Below are 23,945 nucleotides of genomic sequence, written 5' to 3' on the forward strand. Positions count from 1 at the left end.
GTGTCCTGATGCTGCCACTGAAGTCTTGCCTGAGACCATCACAGCCTGTTTTGGGGTCTGAGAAAGGCACTAATAATCACTATAAAAACCTTATAGGATTATCAGACCTTATAGGAACATCACACCTTACAGGAACATCATACCTTACAGGAACATCATACCTTATAGGAACATCATACCTTATAGGAACATCATACCTTATAGGAACATCATACCTTATAGGAACATCACACCTTATAGGAACATCATACCTTATAGGAACATCACACCTTATAGGAACATCATACCTTATAGGAACATCATACCTTATAGGAACATCACACCTTATAGGAACATCATACCTTATAGGAACATCATACCTTATAGGAACATCATACCCTATAGGAACATCATACTGACCTTATAGGAACATCATACTGACCTTATAGGAACATCATACCTTATAGAAACATCATACCTTATAGGAACATCATACCTTATAGGAACATCATACCTTATAGGAACATCATACCTTATAGGAACATCATACCTTACAGAAACATCATACCTTATAGAAACATCATACCTTATAGGAACATCATACCTTATAGGAACATCATACCTTATAGGAACATCATACCTTATAGGAACATCATACCTTATTGGTACATCATACTTTGCAGGAACATCATACCTTAAAGGAAGATCATACCTTATAGGAACATCATACCTTATAGGAACATTGGACTGTACCTTATAGGAACATCATACCTTATAGGAACATCACACCTTATAGGAACATCATACCTTATAGGAACATCACACCTTATAGGAACATCATACCTTATAGGAACATCATACCTTATAGGAACATAATACCTTACAGGAACATCATACCTTATAGGAACATTATAAAAATAACACAATAATAAAAATCTCCACTTGAGTATAATTTTTTTTTTATTAAAGACATTTTTCATGCAGTAATGAATGAACACAGGGTATCATCCATTGTTTTGAGCTGCAGGACGACAATACAAAAATATAACACAATGTCCTTGAAAGTCAAATAAAAAACCTTTTGTCGTTGGTGACCAATAACCGAGACAAATTTACGACGTGCTGGTTGGCCTCATCATAACTACAAAGTAGTCAGTAAAATCTCATCGTAAGTTTCAGGGAAATGAATAGATGTGACCCTTGACCTTCAGAGAGAGAGCGAGAGGAGCGTTGGTGTCGGCACGACAACACGCTGATACAGGATGTTACACTGCCACCTTTCCCTTCTTCTGTTCATTTTACTCCCTCGCTCTTCCCCTCTCTCTCTCCATCTCTGCCTTTCCAACACAACACAGTAGCCAGGGCTAAAGATAGGTATTCCACTTTGACCCGATCTGCAGCTCTCCCCAGGAGAGCCCAGGTCCTACTAGTAAAACCTCATACAGTGCAGAATGTCCTCCTCTCTCCTGACTCCCCAGTCTCTATAAAAGGGGGGAATAAAAACGGCAGGAGAGAATATTCAGCAAGTCGAGCTCCCTCACTTTAAATCAGGATAAAAGAGTGAAATGGAAAATAATAGCTGGAACAAACCCCTGGATGGTAGAGGCCTCTAATGGAAACACATGGCTGAAGGCTGAGGTGTTGTCAGCGAGCCGCCGCGTGACTCTCCTTTTTGATAATCTGGCCTGCCATAAAATTAGAATAGCAAATACCTCCTGACAAAGATGCATGTTCCTCCTCCATTGTGTCATCATAAAAACCTCCACTGGTGACTAACCCGGACGCCGCCGCAAACTTCAATTTAAATTTACAGCGCAGCGAAAGGAGAAGTGATATGCACTCAAAAATTTTAATAACCTATTAAGTTACGACTTCAATTTCATTTTATGAATATTTTCCTTGGGGAGCACCAGCCATCACCAGAGAAAGATAGAAATTTAAAAAAGATAAATAGCGCCATTAATCTACAACATTTCTCTTCCATTATCCTTGAAAATGAGGAGTTATTTTTGCTCAGATCCTTTCGTAATTAGCTCCTTACAGTTGATTCACTAGCCAGAAAATGACCATGTTCAGAAAATTACAAATTTGTCATTAAGTGGAATTTAACATAATATCATTTATCTTTATATATTCCCTTGCTGACAAGCGGCAGACTTGGATGTTGATCAGTCTTTGTGTGTCAAAGCTTGTGTGCTGTGAGCTGTGTGCTGTGTGCTGCGTGTAAGGAAGGAATGAGCAGTAATCTACAAGGAGCAGGAGTCTTATAACACGAGGCTGGGTTACCAGGTGACAAAACAGTGATTTTGGGTTGCTTTCAGAATAGTGTCCTACTAATGGTACAGCCATTTGAAAGAGAGGCTTGACAGTTGTGTTGAACTGAGAATTGTAACAGCATGTAGGCTAATTCAGTTCACCTCATACATTGGTGACTGCTGACGTAAGAGTTACCACATTCAATGAGTTTCATGTAAACGTTTAAATGTTCGGAATCTCATATCTGACTTAGTCTATAGTATTTTCTGCAAGACTTAGCTTCCTGATAACGGTGGGCCTGCAAAGCTACATTGTTCCACAAAATGTTTTGTCTAATATACACTTAATACAATATTTGTAATATTACCGTAACTGTAAACAAAGCACAAGATACCGTTTATCCAAAAAACAATAACACAACCACCAATAAAACCCATATTTCATGGAGGAAGAAATATGAATCATTTATTGAAATAATAGTTTCTAGTCATTTCGAAAAGATGTGTATTGGGACAGACAGTTCTGTGGTGCTGCTGTTCCTGCTGCTGTGTGTGTTCTGTCATTTGTCAGTTTTACCACACAACTAAAATGTAGACTATGGATGGTCATCATCTGAGAGCCCACACGCGCGGCACACAGCAGGCTCTCCATTAACACTTAATTGATCATCAGAAGGAATGGGAGAAAAGAAATGGACTTGATAATGATGAGGAAGGAGAGAAGCCATTTTGTACAAGTCCCATTACTGTGTAACAACATTCTTGTTTAGTTATTACTCTCCCTGTGACTAAGAGAATGGGAGGTTCATGGTCACATGCTGTATTTTTCTAACGTCGTCAAGTCTGTCTGCATCTTCCAACTGTGTCCCACTACTGTAGGAGTACTAAAGACATTCAAGGTCTTACCACATGCACTATCTAGTTATTTAGGCCTGTTGGGTGTCTATGAGTGGTATTGTGGTACTGTGCAAAAGAAAAAATACAAATATCATACTTGTATAGTTTAGTCTGCATCTTCCATATGTGTACTGTATGATTACTACAGAAACAACGGTTGAATGCTTAACCATTTCAAAACCTTCAAATATTAGTGCCTAGTAAAGGAAGACGATATTGTGAAAGTAAACTCAACACAAAACAGAAGGATTTCGTACAACAACAAAAAAGATAGTAAATGAAGATAATATGGTTAGATTTTTAAACAGGATCACACGGATCGCCATCAGAAATTCAACGATGCAAACTTGCACAAATCCATGTCTAATATGGAGAACGATCCCGTTGTTCTGCATTGTGTGGTGGATGTGGTGGTAATATGGCCAAATTGGGCATCCTTGTAGTACAATAGAGCCTTCATTCAAATCAAGTGGTTAATGCAGGCGCTGGCTAGGCTCGTCACCCATGCCTGCTCCCCAAAAGCACATTACTGCTAGATTTAAAGCTAATAAACTCATTTCATAATAATATGTGCGGCTGGGCTGGTAATAAATCATTAAGGGACTTCTTGTTCCCTTGATATAGTATTGAGGCACTGACCCCAATCAGCATGTGTGACAAATATTTGGAATTACGGTGGGGAGTTGATTAATTTACCAAAAGCCTATAGATTCTCTGAGTGAGACGATGATGCGTTCATACACTTCAAGAGCCGGGTTCCTCTCCAGGTTTCTTCCTACTTTACTGAGATTTTCCTAGCCAATGTGATCTAGGGGGCGGGTTACTGTAAAAGCACTTTGTCACAACTGCTGATGTAAAGGGACTTTGTAAATAAAAAAAATGTAAAAGGCATTATAAATACATTTGACGGATTGATTGAAGTGCCTCTGCGTTCGAGAAAGTGAGGTAAAAAGATACAGTGTGTATGACAGAAAAGCACGGCAGACATTTCTACGGGATATTTTCTAGGTTCATGAAGATTTAACCGTGATCAGAAACCCAACAGATTGTGTTCTTGATTTAACCTTTAAACCTTACCGCACAACACATATTTTAGTTTGGCACAGTTGTGTTGCAGAGGTAGGAATGGAAATATACAGTAGAGAGCTCCTGGTATCTTCTCAAAGTGCAGGGTATTGAAGTTGACATTTAAATATGGGAGCAGAAAGAAAGTGAGTGACTGACATGTATTCATAGCAAATACCTTTAGAGATGAAATCGTCAACTTGGTATTCAATCACTTATAATAGCAAAAGAAAAGCTCCAAAGTGCATCCTACATTTTACATTTTACATTTTACATTTTAGTCATTTAGCAGACGCTCTTATCCAGAGCGACTTACAGTAGTGAATGCATACATTTCATACATTTTTTTTCTCCATACTGGTCCCAAAGAACAACGCAACAAACGACATCACAAACATTTTTCACCACCCACCTACTCCTTCCCTGACTCTAAACAATACCAAACAGCCCAGCTCCTCCCTTCCGGACTCTAAACAACACCAAACAGACAACCTCCTCCCTGTCTGCCTCTAACAACACCAAACTGCCCACCTCCTCCCTTCCTGACTCTAAACAACACTAAACAGCCCACCTCCTCCCTGTCTGCCTCTAACAACACCAAACTGACAACCTCCTCCCTGTCTGACTCTAAACAACACCAAACAGCCCAGCTCCTCCCTTCCTGACTCTAAACAACACCAAACAGCCCACCTCCTCCCTTCCTGACTCTAAACAATACCAAACAGCCCAGCTCCTCCCTGTCTGACTCTAAACAACACCAAACAGCCCAGCTCCTCCCTTCCTGACTCTAAACAATACCAAACAGCCCAGCTCCTCCCTTCCTGACTCTAAACAACACCAAACAGACAACCTCCTCCCTGTCTGCCTCTAACAACACCAAACTGCCCACCTCCTCCCTTCCTGACTCTAAACAACACCAAACTGACAACCTCCTCCCTGTCTGACTCTAAACAACACCAAACAGCCCAGCTCCTCCCTTCCTGACTCTAAACAACACCAAACAGCCCACCTCCTCCCTTCCTGACTCTAAACAACACCAAACTACCCACCTCCTCATCTCTGTCTGCCTCTAAACAACACCAAACAGCCCACCTCCTACCTGTCTGCCTCTTTAACAACACCAAACAGCCCACCTCCTCCCTTCCTGACTCTAAACAACACCAAACAGCCCACCTCTCCCTGTCTGCCTCTAAACAACACCAAACAGCCCAGCTCCTCCCTGTCTGCCTCTAAACAACACCAAACAGCCCACCTCCTACCTGTCTGCCTCTAAACAACACCAAACAGCCCACGTCCTCCCTGTCTGCCTCTAAACAACACCAAACAGCCCACCTCCTCCCTGTCTGCCTCTAAACAACACCAAACAGCCCAGCTCCTCCCTGTCTGCCTCTAAACAACACCAAACAGCCCACCTCCTCCCTGTCTGCCTCTAAACAACACCAAACAGCTTACATGCAACTCACATCGATTCAGTTCCCAGGGGCTCAAACCAATCTCTGTTGTTTTCAGCCACTCTCTCTGCCTCAACCTGCGACACATCAACCCTATTACTCCATCCACCCAAGATGACTATGACTGATTCCACAGCCAAACAATCAATTGGTATCTCTTTCACTCTCTTTCTCTCCCCCTTCCTTTTCCGGATGTACAAAATATCATGACAAAGTGTCAGTGGTAATAGTTCCACAGAGTTCAATAATAGAGTGATAAGGCAATCAGCGTTTGACCTTGGAGGACAGCTAATTCATCTGCCCATCTATCTCCATTATTTCTTCTGAAATGAGTACAAAAGAAAACCTGAACAATTCATTCATTCTGCTGCTATGACAATTGCATTTTTTATCCCCCTAGTAACGGCATGGCTTGTGTTTTCTTTACCTGATGCAGCAGTTTCTGTGTCTTGGACTTTAGAGTTCTGACAACAGTGGAACTGTCTGTGGGAGTTCTAGAGTTCTGACAACAGTGGAACTGTCTGTGGGAGTTCTAGAGTTCTGACAACAGTGGAACTGTCTGTGGGAGTTCTAGAGTTCTGACAACAGTGGAACTGTCTGTGGGAGTTCTAGAGTTCTGACAACAGTGGAACTGTCTGTGGGAGTTCTAGAGTTCTGACAACAGTGGAACTGTCTGTGGGAGTTCTAGAGTTCTGACAACAGTGGAAATGTCTGTGGGAGTTCTAGAGTTCTGACAACAGTGGAACTGTCTGTGGGAGTTCTAGAGTTCTGACAACAGTGGAACTGCCTGTGGGAGTTCTAGAGTTCTGACAACAGTGGAACTGCCTGTGGGAGCTCTAGAGTTCTGACAACAGTGGAACTGCCTGTGGGAGCTCTAGAGTTCTGACAACAGTGGAAATGTCTGTGGGAGTTCTAGAGTTCTGACAACAGTGGAAATGTCTGTGGGAGTTCTAGAGTTCTGACAACAGTGGAACTGTCTGTGGGAGTTCTAGAGTTCTGACAACAGTGGAACTGTCTGTGGGAGCTCTAGAGTTCTGACAACAGTGGAACTGTCTGTGGGAGTTCTAGAGTTCTGACAACAGTCGAACTGTCTGTGGGAGTTCTAGAGTTCTGACAACAGTGGAACTGTCTGTGGGAGCTCTAGAGTTCTGACAACAGTGGAAATGTCTGTGGGAGCTCTAGAGTTCTGACAACAGTGGAAATGTCTGTGGGAGCTCTAGAGCAGGAGGTATGAGTTCTGAGATCTAAGATGGTTTAGTTGATATTATCAACAAAGTTTGACAATACATCATTATTTCCCCCAAAACTTACTATAAAAAGGCAATGTTTTCTTCCCCGTCTGTGTACAAATTTTGTGTAAACGTGTTCAGAGAGAGCACAATTTCAAACCAAATGTTTTATCAATTTCACAAGTCACTGGCAAATTATTTCTAATGAACGCAATAGTTAGGTTTTGTTTGAGAGACTCTGGTTGTAAAAGCATCATAATCTAGCTAATAACTTGATGGCTGGGCTCAGTACAAACTGAGGGCTGATAGTCGAGACAGACCAGTCCAAACTCCTTTACCATCTCCATGCCCATCCTCGTCGTTGCTAATATCAAATCAAACTTTATTTATATAGTTGTTGTTTTTTACAGAGGATTCATTTCAAAGTGCTTACATGTGAGAATGCAAAGCAAGGCCATATGATAGCAGAGCAGAGAGGATAGAGAACAGAAGGTAAGGCCTGTGTTTCTGCTGCTGGGGGATAGGAGGCTGTGTGTGTTGCCTGTGTGGATGGACGTTTGTCAGGAGACAGTGATAAAAGGGGGTTGAGGGGGCCTTGCTCAATGCTATTCACAGACAATTTGTAAGGCCGGCTGTTGAAGCCTTGCCAAAGCCTTGTGGAACAGCTGGAGCCCTACGGTGATTGATAAACGAACGAACGCAGGGGCCCGGCCGGCGCCCCCAAGAACTTCATTCTGATATGAATGAGGACAAAAGTGCGACAACATCCAGTGAGTGTTTAATATTAGCGTCATTAAGTGTGAACAGTGGACAAGCCCCCTCAGCCTCAGCTGGGGATACACAAAGCCCACAGAGAGGGTCAGGACCCCCTGCTAATTAACATTTTGATGACAAAATACCCCCTTTTTGTAACTGTTTCCTAATTAATTCACACTTCAGGCCGGGTGATTAAAATAACGTTTAATCTGGATTTGAAGGAGCTATTCGTCTATGGACGTGATGGCTGGCTGTTTAGCTCATTACACAGCAGGGTTAGAGTTAGGTTCAGGGTTAGAGTTAGGTTCTATGGACGTGATGGCTGGCTGTTTAGCTCATTACACAGCAGGGTTAGAGTTAGGTTCAGGGTTAGAGTTAGGTTCAGGATTAGGTTCAGGGTTAGGGTTAGGATCAGGGTTAGGGTTAGGGTTAGGGTTAGGATTAGGTTCAGGGTTAGGGTTAGGATCAGGGTTAGGGTTAGGGTTAGGGTTAGGGTTAGGGTTAGGTTTAGGTTCATGTTCAGGGTCTACGGACATTACAGCTGGCTGTTTAGCTCATCACACAGCAGGAAATAAAGGACCTAAAGGGATAACATCCAGTATCCCATTATCTTCCACTTTACGGCCACTTAGGTTTTTTAAATGTTATGATATGAAATGCTATGACCACTCTTTTCTTCAGCATAACACAAATCTTTTTTTGCCCCAAAATGATACCAAGTTTTATTGGTTTTAGATAGATAGTGTTTTAATTCTGCTTTATGTGTTGAAAAATACCATTCATAACACATCATACATAGCTATGAAAAAAATCTATCATATATATATATATATAGGACCTCTACCTGAGTTTTATATGCCAGAGTTGAAAACATCTCTGCTGTTTATCTGCATTTGAAAAGATACTTAGGATGTCTCAATAACCATTAACTAATTTGTTATAATGAAATGTTTATGCAATGTCTTTATATACAGTACCAGTCAAAAGTTTGGACACACATACTCATTCAATGGTTTTTCTGTATTTTTACTTTATATATATATATATATATATTTACTTTATATATATATATCTATATCTGTGTGTGTGTGTGTGTGTGTGTGTGTGTGTGTGTGTGTGTGTGTGTGTGTGTGTGTGTGTGTGTGTGTGTGTGTGTGTGTGTGTAACAGATAAATAGCCAGATTGTAAACACACTACCTAACATTCATAGGTGTTAGAGTTTTAAGGTTCCTTCTCTTTCCTATCAGAATGACTCTAGCTAAAAATAATACTACTAATTATATTCAAATAGCACTTACAGTATATGACTATGTTTTAAGTCATTCTTGATGTAATTCCTGGTCTGTGATGTGAACAATGTTTTAAGTCATTCTTGATGTAATTCCTGGTCTGTGATGTGAACAATATTTTCACTTGCATGATCGCGTGTACAATTGTTGTATATTGTCTGTAAGGGTGGCTGGAAGCCTAGTGGTTAAGAAAGTTGGGCCAGTAACTGAAATGTCGGTGGTTTGACTAGTTAAAAAATCTGTCAATGTGCCCATGAGCAAGGCACTTAACCCTAGTCGCTAAAATGTTGTTGTCCTGTAAGAAGTTTAATCTCTGTGAGAAAATACAATAAAATGCTGTCTATCTATGCAGCAGTGCAATCTTCTTTCCTTCAGAACCAAACATAACATATACATGTTAATCCTACAATAGTCAGAACCCCACAACTTGACAAAACAGAATCTTGCTTGTCTCTTTTGATCATATTGAGAAGTAGAACCTATAATCTAATTCCACAGCGAAGTGGTTTTACCATGCTAATCGTTCCATAAACACATTTTAAACACATATCGACAGGAGAGTATAAAAGAGTTGCAATGGTTCTCGGTCACAGCCTCCTGCAGATTGTGTGACCCATGTGAGTACAGGTCATTGAGACACGGGGTGACCAGTTCAGTCATGGGTGATATTGTCCATTCACTTACTGGGTTCGCTGCTTTTTAAACATAACAGAAACATCTTTATTAAACAATAGATTTTTTTATTTTTTTGCACTGTTGCATGATGGTGTTTGGATACAATGAGTTAGGATTCATAGGATATGGTTTTAAAACACAGACACACTATTATAGGAGATGTATAAAGAACCCATGTTCATACTTTTCTCTCTATAATCTAAGGCTTCTTTTGTTTTCTTTTGTTTTTGAAGTCATCATATTTTTGGGAAAATCAAATAAGATATTTTCTCCACCTATAACAGATTTTTTTGTCTCTCTCTCTCGCTTTCCCTCTCTCTCTCTCTCTCTCACTCTCTCCTCTCTCTCTCTCTCTCTCTCTCTCTCTCTCTCACTCTCTCTCTCTTAAAGTAGAGAGTGTATGAAGCACATTCATCCCTAACCTATTTACTGGCTGGGTAGTGCTTAAGACTTGAACCGCAATTTGAAAAGTTTTCCATCACTAAGTGAAATGTATGGCTGTGACTGGGTTGGGGGGATTGTTCTTGCTATTTATATTTTAGGAATTCAATTTCAGACGTTTCCTTACTGTGACAAAGGAGAACATCCATCCAGTCATTTCATAGCATTCTGAATCTAGAACCTGCCAGGATTCTACCGTGAATGACTGAATATTGATGAACTTGATGAAAACTCTCAATGCGTCTTTTTCCCATTTTTTTTTTTTACATCACCTTAGAGAATAGGATAAGGGAGGGGGGAGGGGGTGTCTCTGACGGGTTCTTCCCCATGGAAAGAAGCACCTCTCTCAATATTCAGAACCCCAGTGTTGTGTATGAAGTCTCAAAAAAGGAGATATCAATCTCACTTTGAAGCTGTGGGGGCTTCATTTGTTTGTGAAGGATGTGAGGTGCTGCCTAAATGACTATGCCAATTCTTCAAAACCCACTTGCAGTTGACACACCACTGCTTCTGCATTCATTGTTTTGGGCCCAAGTTTGTGGACCCTATGATTGAAATTGTGCCCACTTTTCAAAGTCTTGTATCGCAATGAAGAAATAGACACATGCCATTGATATTTGTTACTCTAGTCTGCTATGAGTTTAATAAGATAAAGGACGTTGAAAACCTTTAAAACATCAGCTGAACTATAAAATCTGTAAAACATCAGCTGAACTATAGAAAAAAAAACTGTTTACATTTACTATGCATATTCTTGAGATAATTATTTTTACTGCACTCTTAGAAAGAATGTGCTATCTACAGCACCTTGAGAAAGTATTCACACCCCTTGACCTTTCCCACATTTTGTTGTTACAGCCTGAATTTAAAATGGATTGAATGTAGATGTTACGATGGTCACTGGCCTACACACAATACCCCATCACGTCAAAGTGGAATTATTTATTTTGATCAAATAAAAAAACGGAAATATCTTGAGTCAATAAGTATTTAACCCTTTTGTTATGCCAAGCCTAAATACGTTCAGGAGTAAAAAGTTGCTTATCAAGTCACATAATAAGTTGCATGGACTCACTCTGTGTGCAATAATAGTGTTTGACATGATTTTTGAATAACTACCTCATCTCTGTAATCCACACATACAATTATCTGTATAAGGTCCCTCAGTTGAGCAGTGAATTTCAAACACAGATTCAACCACAAAGACCAGGGAGGTTTTCCAATGTCTCGCAAAGAAGGGCACCTATTGGTAGATGGATAAAAAATAAAATAAAAAGCAGACATTGAATATCCCTTTGAGCATGGTGAAGTTATTAAATATACTTCTGAAGCTAAGCAGGGTTGGACCTGGTCAGTCCCTAGATGGGAGACCAGATGCTACTGGAAGTGGTGTTGGAGGGCCAGTAGGAGGCACTCTTTCCTCTGGTCTAGAAAATATCCCAATGCCCCAGGGCAGTGATTGGGGACACTGCCCTGTGTAGGGTGCTGTCTTTCGGATTGGACGTTAAACGGGTGTCCTGACTCTCTGTGGTCACTAAAGATCCCCTGGCACTTATCGTAAGAGTAGGGGTGTTAACCCCGGTGTCCTGGCTAAATTCCCAAGCTGTCCCTCTTACCATCACGGTCACCTAATCATCCCAAGCTTACAATTGGCTCGTTCATCCCCCTCTCCTCTCCCCTGTATCTATTCCCCAGGTTGTTGCTGTAAATGAGAATGTGTTCTCAGTCAACTTACCTGGTAAAATAATGGTAAAATTAAATAAATATATAAAAAACACTTTGGATGGTGTCAGGCGTCCTTCCTAACTCAGTTGGAATGGAACCCTAGTCACTTTAACAATGTTTACATATCCTGCATTACTCATCTCATATGTATATACAGTATTCTATACTATTCTATGGTATCTTAGTCACTTTAACAATGTTTACATATCCTGCATTACTCATCTCATATGTATATACAGTATTCTATACTATTCTATGGTATCTTAGTCACTTTAACAATGTTTACATATCCTGTATTACTCATCTCATATGTATATACTGTATTCTATACTATTCTACGGTATCTTAGTCCATTCCGCTCTGACATGGCTCGTCCATATATATATATATATATATATGGGGGGACGGGACGTTCTAAGCTAACATGTGGAATTGTTTTGAGATAGTCATACCAAGGATCATTTAGCAATACATTTGTTTACTGGTACTGGGGACCTTCCAACAATTCTTGTGAGGCTTGTGGGTGTCCTAGCACAACGGAGAACACCATTGTGTTTGTGAGAGTCTCATCATTCCATAGAGAGGTCATAATAGTTTGTAGGCCAAACCGTTCGGGTGCTACAGACGATTCTGTGAGAAGACAGATTTTCGGGATGTCTCGTGGTCTTACAAACACCGTTCTACACTCTAAAAATGTGGGGTTCAACAAGAGTTCTTCTAAGATCCTCAAAGTTCTGAAAATTGCCCCCAAAAGGTTCTTCCAAGAACCCCATAGGAGGTGGGGGTTCATCGAGGAACCTCCTTAGTTGGTGGGGGTTCTTGCAGGAACCTAACTGCCCAACTGAAACATTTGGATTTGAATTTGAAAGGACAGCAGGTGCAGGCAAGTGCCTGCAAAATGCAAAAATCTCCTCAGTTTAAGGTAAGGTTTATTCCTTGTATGATCTAAATTGATATTGTTTTATGATGATACCATCTATCTTTTCATATTTGTGCAAATCTTTCTAAAACAGAAAATGAACATAATTCAATGGAATGAATGAACAAAGAGGTAAGAATATGTAGGCTGTAAGAATATGTTGAAGACTTGGGTGAAGATGACTGAACTGCTCACTTTTGTGTCTGTGTCTGCAAGTATACAGACGAGGAGGCATGCAAAGGTATGTCAATCGGTCTTGGTTTATTATGAAGATCACATCTATCACCCTCCCTCTGAATATCCCATAGGCCTCTACATCGTGGACAAGCTATGTGTATGTAAACCATTATCAAAACAGTTTTATTCATTCACATTTACCACAAAAAAACAAGGTATGAATACTGTCACATGCATGTTTTGTTAATCATTTATATAATTACTATTTTTTGGATTCTCAGACTTCACCCTCTCTACACCTCTGATGAATATAACTGGAAACCTGTTTGATCAACATGCAATGCAAAATCATTCTGGCTATGGATACAGAGAACATCAACACATTAGCATCCATACGCCAGAGGATAAACACATTGGACTTGAGGTTCTGCTGGGAATTTACCTCATATTTAGATTTGTTTTATTCTGCTTTGCCACTAAAATCATAATAAACACTAAGAACTAAAATATTGTGTTATTGTTGTTATTGTTATACATATTATTATTATTATTAATAATAATAATAATAACAGGGGGTAGTTCCAAAATGAACCCCATAAGGTTCTTCCATTAAAAGGGGTATTTGAAAAACGTATACAGTTTAAATTTCAAGAATCCCCTGAAGAATCCCCTGAAGAATCCCCTGAAGAATCCTGAAGAAGCCCTGAAGAATCCTGAAGAAGCCCTAAAGAATCCTGAAGAATCCCCTAAAGAATCCTGAAGAATCCCCTAAAGAATCCTGAAGAAGCCCTAAAGAATCCTGAAGAAGCCCTAAAAAATCCTGAAGAATCCCCTAAAGAATCCTGAAGAAGCCCTAAAGAACCTTTTCTTTTAGAGCGTAGCTCTGCCACCTTTCACTGCAGATGGGAGGGCAATATTGGCAGATGAGGTGGATTGAGATGCAGCCCAGGCAAAACAAATTATATCTAGTTTAAACAGACACATTTTTTATTTTTTTTATTTTACAGTGTTATTTAGAGGAAACCTCTGTGGGTGAGGAAATTGTAGGGTAAGAGTTAATGGCTGTGGTAGGAGAAAACTGAGGATGGATCAACAACATTGTCGTTACTCCACAATACTAACCAAATTGACAAGAGTGAAAAGAAGGAAGTCTGTAGAGAATAAAAATATTTGAAAGCATGCATCCTGTTCGCAACAAGGAACTAAAGTTCTCTAGCAGATTAGTAAGAATGTCTCACCCCTTGTTCAAGAATTGTCTTTTTCCCTTTATTCAGATTACGAGCTCTCACTTTTGGCTATTTGAAAATGAAATAATCTCCAAAATATCACTATTTTTAAAACAAGCTATCGAAAGTTGGTTGCAATTACAGTTTAATCCACCAGAAAAGACAGAACTAATAATACAAGAAATATTATGGCTAAACTGAAATATACTAATTGATCAAAAAAAAGATGTATATATTTGGGGATATAAAAAAAAGGTATAATCTTTGTAAATGATATGATAAATAGGACTGGTGGAGTGATGTCACACATGCAGCTAACACAGACATATGGAAATGTCTCCTCTACCCAGAAATGCAATCAACTAATTGCAGCATTCCCGTAAAAATGGAAGAGGCAAGTGGAAGGGGGGAAAAGTAAGGCAATTGTCTGTCGGCCCTGCATTAAAGACCAAAATTGGTTAATGAAGATTGCGATTAAAAAAAGTATGCCAGTTTCATTTAAGGACCAAAAAATGTACAGCTGTGGCATATAGATTCTAAAAATATATATTTTTATACATTTGCAACATTTTCTAAAAACCTGTTTTTGCTTTGTCATTGTGGAGTATTGTGTGTAGATTGATGAATATTTTTTTTAATTTAATACATTTTAAAATAATGCTGTAACGTAACAAAATGTGAAAAAGTCAAAATCTGCAGATTTTGCTGCAAAGAGACAGAATCATTAGATCATTTGTTTTGATACTGTTCATATGTAGCTTGTTTAGATCATTTGTTTTGATACTGTTCATATGTAGCTTGTTTAGATCATTTGTTTTGGTACTGTTCATATGTAGCTTGTTTTAGATCATTTGTTTTGGTACTGTTCATATGTAGCTTGTTTAGATCATTTGTTTTGGTACTGTTCATATGTAGCTTGTTTAGATCATTTGTTTTGGTACTGTTCATATGTAGCTTGTTTAGATCAGTTGTTTTGGTACTGTTCATATGTAGCTTGTTTAGATCAGTTGTTTTGGTACTGTTCATATGTAGCTTGTTTAGATCATTTGTTTTGGTACTGTTCATATGTAGCTTGTTTAGATCAGTTGTTTTGGTACTGTTCATATGTAGCTTGTTTAGATCAGTTGTTTTGGTACTGTTCATATGTAGCTTGTTTTTGTTCGCAGGCTTTTGTTCGCAGGCTGCAGAATTGCAACATTTACCTGGAAATAGCACTGCTGGGTGATTTAAAAAGTCATGGTCAACCCATCAATTATATCAAATGTTTTTTCTTCAATTTACAATCTGTAGAAACTATGTTTTGAAAGGCTTAGAGAGGTTCAGATTTTTTGTGAAACATCACAGTATAATTGAAAAATATATGGCAAATAGAAATAAAAACTGGATGTGTCAAGAGATCAATGGGAGGGTTTGAGTGGAGCTGAAGGTTGGGACTAAAAACATGATAACTAATGTAAAATATACTGGGTCCGTAAAATATATAGTAAGTACAAGCTGTAAGTAGAAAACTAAGTGTTGTTATCCATTAGTTTACTCTAATTAGAGGAGGGGTGGTAGAGTTAAGGGAACATAAAAAAGGAAAATACATTTAAAAAATATATACTGTACCTCGACTAACCGGTGCCCCCACACATTGACTCTGTAGCGGTACACCCTGCCATGTATATAGCCTTGCTATTGTTATTTTACTGCTGCTCTTTAATTATTTGTTACTTTTATTTTCTATTTTTTACTTATCTATTTTGTAAGGTCTACCTAAGATATATATGTAATATCTTACAAAAAAAAAAAATATAGATATATATATATATATATTTACAGTACCAGTCAAAAGTTTGGACACATCTACTCATTTCAGGGTTTTTCTTTATTTTAACTTTTTTCGACATTGTAGAATAATAGTGAAGACATCAAAACTATGAAATGACACATATGGAATCATGCAGTAACCAAAAAGGTGTTAAATGAATCAAAATATATTTATATTTGAGATTCTTCAAAGTAGCCACCCTTTGACTTGATGGCAGCTTTGCACACTCTTGGCATTCTCTCAACCAGCTTCACCTGGAATACTTTTCCAACAGTCTTGAAGGAGTTCCCACATATGCTGAGCACTTGTTGGCTGCTTTTCCTTCACTCTGTGGTCCAACTCATCCCAAACCATCTCAATTGGGTTGAGGTCGGGTGATTATGGAGGCCAGGTCATCTAATGCAGCATTCCATCACTGTGCCTTGATTTGTTTAACACCTTTTTGTTTACTATGTGATTCCATATGTGTTATTTCATAGTAATGTCTTCACTATTAATCTACAATGTAGAAAATAGTAAAAATAAAGAAAAACCCTGAAATGAGTTGGTGTGTTCAAACTTTTGACTGGTACTATATATATATATATATACTGCTCAAAAAAATAAAGGGAACACTTAAACAACACAATGTAACTCCAAGTCAATCACACTTCTGTGAAATCAAACTGTCCACTTAGGAAGCAACACTGATTGACAATACATTTCACATGCTGTTGTGCAAATGGAATAGACAACAGGTGGAAATTATAGGCAATTAGCAAGACACCCCCAATAAAGGAGTGGTTCTGCAGGTGGGGACCACAGACCACTTCTCAGTTCCTATGCTTCCTGGCTGAAGTTCTGGTCACTTTTGAATGCTGGCAGTGCTTTCACTCTAGTGGTAGCATGAGACGGAGTCTACAACCCACACAAGTGGCTCAGGTAGTGCAGCTCATCCAGGATGGCACATCAATGCGAGCTGTGGCAAGAAGGTTTGCTGTGTCTGTCAGCGTAGTGTCCAGAGCATGGAGGCGCTACCAGGAGACAGGCCATTACATCAGGAGACGTGAAGGAGGCCGCAGGAGGGCAACAACCCAGCAGCAGGACCACTACCTCCGCCTTTGTGCAAGGAGGAGCAGGAGGAGCACTGCCAGAGCCCTGCAAAATGACCTCCAGCAGGCCACAAATGTGCATGTGTCTGCTCAAACGGTCAGAAACAGACTCCATGAGGGTGGTATGAGGGCCCGACGTCCACAGGTGGGGGTTGTGCTTACAGCCCAACACCGTGCAGGACGTTTGGCATTTGCCAGAGAACACCAAGATTGGCAAATTCGACACTGGCGCACTGTGCTCTTCACAGATGAAAGCAGGTTCACACTGAGCACGTGACAGACGTGACAGAGTCTGGAGATGCCGTGGAGAACGTTCTGCTGCCTGCAACATCCTCCAGCATGACCGGTTTGGCGGTGGGTCAGTCATGGTGTGGGGTGGCATTTCTTTGGGGGGCCGCACAGCCCTCCATGTGCTCGCCAGAGGTAGCCTGACTGCCATTAGGTACCGAGATGAGATCCTCAGACCCCTTGTGAGACCATATGCTGGTGCGGTTGGCCCTGGGTTCCTCCTAATGCAAGACAATGCTAGACCTCATGTGGCTGGAGTGTGTTAGCAGTTCCTGCAAGAGGAAGGCATTGATGCTATGGACTGGCCTGCCCGTTCCCCAGACCTGAATCCAATTGAGCACATCTGGGACATCATGTCTCGCTCCATCCACCAACATCACGTTGCACCACAGACTGTCCAGGAGTTGGCGGATGCTTTAGTCCAGGTCTGGGAGGAGATCCCTCAGGAGACCATCCACCACCTCATCAGGAGCATGCCCAGGCGTTGTAGGGAGGTCATACAGGCACGTGGAGGCCACACACACTACTGAGCCTCATTTTGACTTGTTTTAAGGACATTACATCAAAGTTGGATCAGCCTGTAGTGTGGTTTTCCACTTTAATTTTGAGTGTGACTCCAAATCCAGACCTCCATGGGTTGATAAATTGGATTTCCATTGATTCTTTTTGTGTGATTTTGTTGTCAGCACATTCAACTATGAAAAGGAAAAAATATTTAATAAGATTATTTCATTCATTCAGATCTAGGATGTGTTATTTTAGTGTTCCCTTTATTTTTTTGAGCAGTGTATATCTGTATTTCATTTTTAATAAATTTGCAAATATTTCAAAAACATGTTTTCAGTTTGTCATTATGGGGTATTGTGTTAAGATAGGTTACATATTGAAGTTCTTTAGATAAATACAGTCCTACCATATATTACATATTGTAGTTCTTTAGATAAATACAGTCCTACCATAGGTTACATATTGTAGTTCTTTAAATAAATACAGTCCTACCATAGGTTACATATTGTAGTTCTTTAGATACAGTTGAAGTCGGAAGTTTACATACACTTAGGTTGGAGTCAATAAAACTCGTTTTTCAACCACTCCAAAAATGTCTTGTTAACAAACTATAGTTTTGGCAAGTCGGTTAGGACATCGACTTTGTGCATGACACAAGTAATTTTTCCAACGATTATTTAGAGACAGATTATTTCATTTATAATTCACTGTATCACAATTCCAGTGGGTCAGAAGTTTACATACACTAAGTTGACTGTGCCTTTAAACAGCTTGGAAAATTACAGAAAATGATGTCATGGCTTTAGAAGCTTCTGATAGGCTAATTGACATAATTTGAGTCAACTGGAGGTGTACCTGTGGATGTACACTGCTCAAAAAAATAAAGGGAACACTTAAACAACACAATGTAACTCCAAGTCAATCACACTTCTGTGAAATCAAACTGTCCACTTAGGAAGCAACACTGATTGACAATACATTTCACATGCTGTTGTGCAAATGGAATAGACAACAGGTGGAAATTATAGGCAATTAGCAAGACACCCCCAATAAAGGAGTGGTTCTGCAGGTGGGGACCACAGACCACTTCTCAGTTCCTATGCTTCCTGGCTGAAGTTCTGGTCACTTTTGAATGCTGGCAGTGCTTTCACTCTAGTGGTAGCATGAGACGGAGTCTACAACCCACACAAGTGGCTCAGGTAGTGCAGCTCATCCAGGATGGCACATCAATGCGAGCTGTGGCAAGAAGGTTTGCTGTGTCTGTCAGCGTAGTGTCCAGAGCATGGAGGTGCTACCAGAAGACAGGCCAGTACATCAGGAGACGTGGAGGAGGCCATAGGAGGGCAACAACCCAGCAGCAGGACCGCTACCTCCGCCTTTGTGCAAGGAGGAGCAGGAGAAGCACTGCCAAAGCCCTGCAAAATGACCTCCAGCAGGCCACAAATGTGCATGTGTCTGCTCAAACGGTCAAGATTATTTATTTCATTCAGATCTAGGATGTGTTTTTTAAGTGTTCCCTTTATTTTTTTGAGTAGTATATTTCAAGGCCTACCTTCAAACTCAGTGCCTCTTTGCGTGACATCATGGGAAAATCAAAAGAAATCAGCCAAAACCTGGAACTGTCAGAAATTAGCCAAAAAAAGGTAGACTTCCACAAGTCTGGTTCATCCATTGGAGCAATTTCCAAATGCCTGAAGGCACCACGTTCATCTGTACAAACAATAGTACGCAAGTATAAACACAATGGGACAACGCAGCCGTCATACCGCTCAGGAAGGAGACGTGTTTTTTCTCCTAGAGATGAACGTACTTTGGTGCGAAAAGTGTGAATCAATCCCAGAACAACAGCAAAGGACCTTGTGAAGATGCTGGAGGAAACAGGTACAAAAGTATCTATATCCACAGTAAAACGAGTCCAATATCGACATAACCTGAAAGGCTGCTCAGCAAGGAAGAAGCCACTGCTCCAAAACCACCATAAAAAAGCCAGACTACGGTTTGCAACTGCACATGGGAACAAAGATCGTACTTTTTGGAGAAATGTCCTCTGGTCTGATGAAACAAAAATAGAACTGTTTGGCCATAATGACCATTGTTATGTTTGGAGGGAAAAGGGGGAGGCTTGCAAGCCGAAGAACACCATCCCAGCCGTGAAGCACGGGGGTGGCAGCATCATTTTGTGGGGGTGCTTTGCTGCAGGAGGAACTGGTGCACTTCACAAAATAAATGGCATCATGAGGATGGAAAATTATGTGGATATATTGAAGTAACATCTCAAGAAATCAGTCACGAAGTTAAAGCTTGGTTGCAAATGGGTCTTCCAAATGGACAATGACCCCAAGCATGCTTCCAAAGTTCTGGCAAAATGGCTTAAGGACAACAAAGTCAAGGTATTGGAGTAGCTATCACAAAGCCCTGACCTCATCCTATAGAAAATTTGTGGGCAGAACTGAAAAGGGGTGTGTGAGTAAAGAGGCCTACAAACCTGACTCAGTTACACCAGCTCTGTCAGGAGGAATGGGACAAAATTCACCCAAGTTATTGTGGGAAGCTTGTGGAAGGCTACCCCAAACATTTGACCCAAGTTAACCAATTTAAAGGCAATGCTACCAAATACTAATTGAGTGTATGTTAACTTCTGACCCACTGGGAATGTGATGAAAGAAATAAAAGCTGAAATAAATCATTCTCTCTACTATTATTCTGACATTTCACATTCTTAAAATAACGTGGTGATCCGAACTGACCTAAGACAGGGAATTTTTACTCGGATTAAATGTCAGGAATTTTGAAAAACTGAGTTTAAATGTATTTGGCTAAGGTGTATGTAAACTTCCGACTTCAACTGTACATTGAGTGTACTGTATAGTGTTTCTGTAGTAAAGTTGGAGGTAGTTACTCTTCCATGCAGGCTCAACCTTTAGGGACTGCTTGCAATGATTTTTGTGAGCTCAGAAAAGATAAAGCCCATCCCTAGATCCCAACTGAAGTACTCACTCTTTCACACACACTGCTACTTGCAGTGGATTGCAAGGCCAGTGTTATAGTATAGTAGTGGCTAAAGCCATCCCTCTCCCAGTTCTAGGTGTGCAATGGCCCATGCAGTTCCCTCAGAGTGTGTTTAGGAGAGAGCCCTCTCCATGTCTGTTCAGTTGTGCCTGATTTACCAACACACACACACACACACACACACACGCACACACACGCACACACACACACACACACACACAAACAAACAAACACAGACAGTTCAGTTGTGGCTGGTTTACCAACACTATTGATTGCAGGTGATGTTCTGGACAGTGTCCAGCTGACCTCAGGAGGAGCCTAAATACATCACTGTCCAGAGAGACCTCATGAGACTCAGGGTAATACTGACTCTGTCTCTGTGTGTGTGTGTGTGTGTGTGTGTGTTGTGTGTGTGTGTGTGTGTGTGTGTTGTGTGTGTGTGTGTGTGTGTGTGTGTGTTGTGTGTGTGTGTGTGTGTGGTGATGTGTGTGTGTGTGCTGCAGGCTGCAGCAGCCCTGTGCCCCTCTCCCTCCCTGAGTAGACAGACACATTCATAAAGTGGCCACAGAAAGTCAACAGGATAAACACTTATATACTCTTTTTTTTTTAAATACACTGCCTAAGCTAAAAATATAGCATGGTATTTCTGGTTGGATAGTGTATTTTATCAAGTCAGAGACACAGTCCTGGGGAAGGCTACTGTACTATTCTAATGGAGTGAGAGACACAGTCCTGGGGAAGGCTACTGTACTATTCTAACAGAGTGAGAGACACAGTCCTGGGGAAGGCTACTGGACTATTCTAATGGAGTGAGAGACAGAGTCCTGGGGAAGGCTACTGTACTATTCTAATGGAGTGAGAGACAGAGTCCTGGGGAAGGATACTGGACTATTCTAATGGAGTGAGAGACAGTCCTGGGGAAGGCTACTGTACTACTCTAATGGAGTGAGAGACGGAGTCCTGGGGAAGGCTACTGTACTACTCTAATGGAGTGAGAGACAGAGTGCTGGGGAAGGCTACTGTACTATTCTAATGGAGTGAGAGACAGAGGGCTGGGGAAGGCTACTGTACTATTCTAATGGAGTGAGAGACAGAGTCCTGGGGAAGGCTACTAGACTGTTCGAAACTCCTGTTACAATTGTGTTTCCTATGTTGACTTGTCAATCCCCTCTTTGTTTTCATTCTGATCAAGGCCATGCCAAACGTCATGATTAACTTGAATTAGATAAATAAAGAATACAGTAGTGTAAAGTACTTTAGTAAAAATACTTGAAAGTAATACTTAAGTCATTTTTTGGGGTATCTGTACTTTACTTTACTATTTATATTTTTGATTACTTTTACTTCAGTACATTCCTAAAGAAAATGATGTACTTTCTAATCCTTACATTTCTTCTGACACCCAAAAGTACTCGTTACATTTTGAATGCTTAGCAGGACAGTAAAATGGTCTGGTTCACACACTTATCAAGAGAACATCCCTGGTCATCCTTACTGCCTCTGATCTGGTGGACTCACTAAACAGAGAACATCCCTGGTCATCCCTACAGCCTTTGATCTGGTGGACTCACTAAACAGAGAACATCCCTGGTCGTCCCTACTGCCTCTGATCTGGTGGACTCACTAAACAGAGAACATCGCTGGTCATCTACTGCCTCTGATCTTGTGGAGTCACTAAACAGAGAACATCTCTGGTCCTCCCTACTGCCTCTGATCTGGAGGACTCACTAAACAGAGAACATCCCTGGTCATCCCTACTGCCTCTGATCTGGTGGACTCACTAAACAGAGAACATCCCTGGTCATCCCTACTGCCTCTGATCTGGTGGACTCACTAAACACATGCTTCGTTTGTAAATGATGTCTGAGTGTTGGAGTGTGCCCCTGACTATTCATAAATAAATAAAAACAAGAAAATGGTGCCGTCTTGTTTGCTTAATATAAGGAATTTGCAATGATTCATACTTTTATTTTTGATACTTAAGTATATTTTAGCAATTACATTTAATTTTGATACTTAAGTATATTTAAAACCAAATACTTTTAGACTTTTACTCAAGTAGTATTTTACTGGGTGACTTTCACTTTCACTTGAATCCTTTTTATATTAAGTTATCTTTACTTTTGCTCAAGTATGACATTTGGGCTCTTTTTTTCACCACTGAAAGCATCAACATTTTAATTGTGAGCGAGAGTTGTTCCTATTCAAGTTGTTCCTATTCATTTATTGTCACGTATACAAGTACAGTGAAATGCCTTTCTTGATTGCCCTTTCCCAACAATGCCGTAATCAATATCAGTAGTACTATAAAAAATTAAAAAAGTCAAGTAGAACAAAAACACACAAGAAATAGAAATAAGAAGAACACAATCAACTAAGTCAGCTACATACAGGGACAGTTCCAGGGTCAGTAGCTATATACAGGGACAGTTCCAGGGTCAGTAGTTATACACAGGGACAGTTCCAGGGTCAGTAGCTATATACAAGGACAGTTCCAGGGTCAGTAGCTACATACAGGGACAGTTCCAGGGTCAGTAGCTATATACAGGGACAGTTCCAGGGTCAGTAGCTATATACAGGGGCAGTTCCAGGGTCAGTAGCTATATACAGGGTCAGTTCCAGGGTCAGTAGCTATATACAGGGTCAGTCCCAGGGTACATACAAGGACAGTTCCAGGGTCAGTAGCTATATACAGGGACAGTTCCAGGGTCAGTAGCTACATACAGGGACAGTTCCAGGGTCAGTAGCTATATACAGGGACAGTTCCAGGGTCAGTAGCTATATATAGAGACAGTTCCAGGGTCAGTAGCTATATACAGGGTCAGTTCCAGGGTCAGTAGCTATTTACAGGGACAGTTCCAGGGTCAGTAGCTATATACAGGGGCAGTCCCAGGGTCAGTAGCTATATACAGGGACAGTTCCAGGGTCAGTAGCTATATACAGGGACAGTTCCAGGGTCAGTAGCTATTTACAGGGACAGTTCCAGGGTCAGTAGTTATACACAGGGACAGTTCCAGGGTCAGTAGCTATATACAGGGTCAGTTCCAGGGTCAGTAGTTATACACAGGGACAGTTCCAGGGTCAGTAACTATATACAGGGGCAGTTCCAGGGTCAGTAGTTATACACAGGGACAGTTCCAGGGTCAGTAGCTATAT

Source organism: Salmo salar, chromosome 18 (genome assembly GCF_965601325.2).
Source record: "Salmo salar chromosome 18, fSalSal1, whole genome shotgun sequence".
NCBI classification, from domain to species: Eukaryota; Metazoa; Chordata; class Actinopteri; order Salmoniformes; family Salmonidae; genus Salmo; species Salmo salar.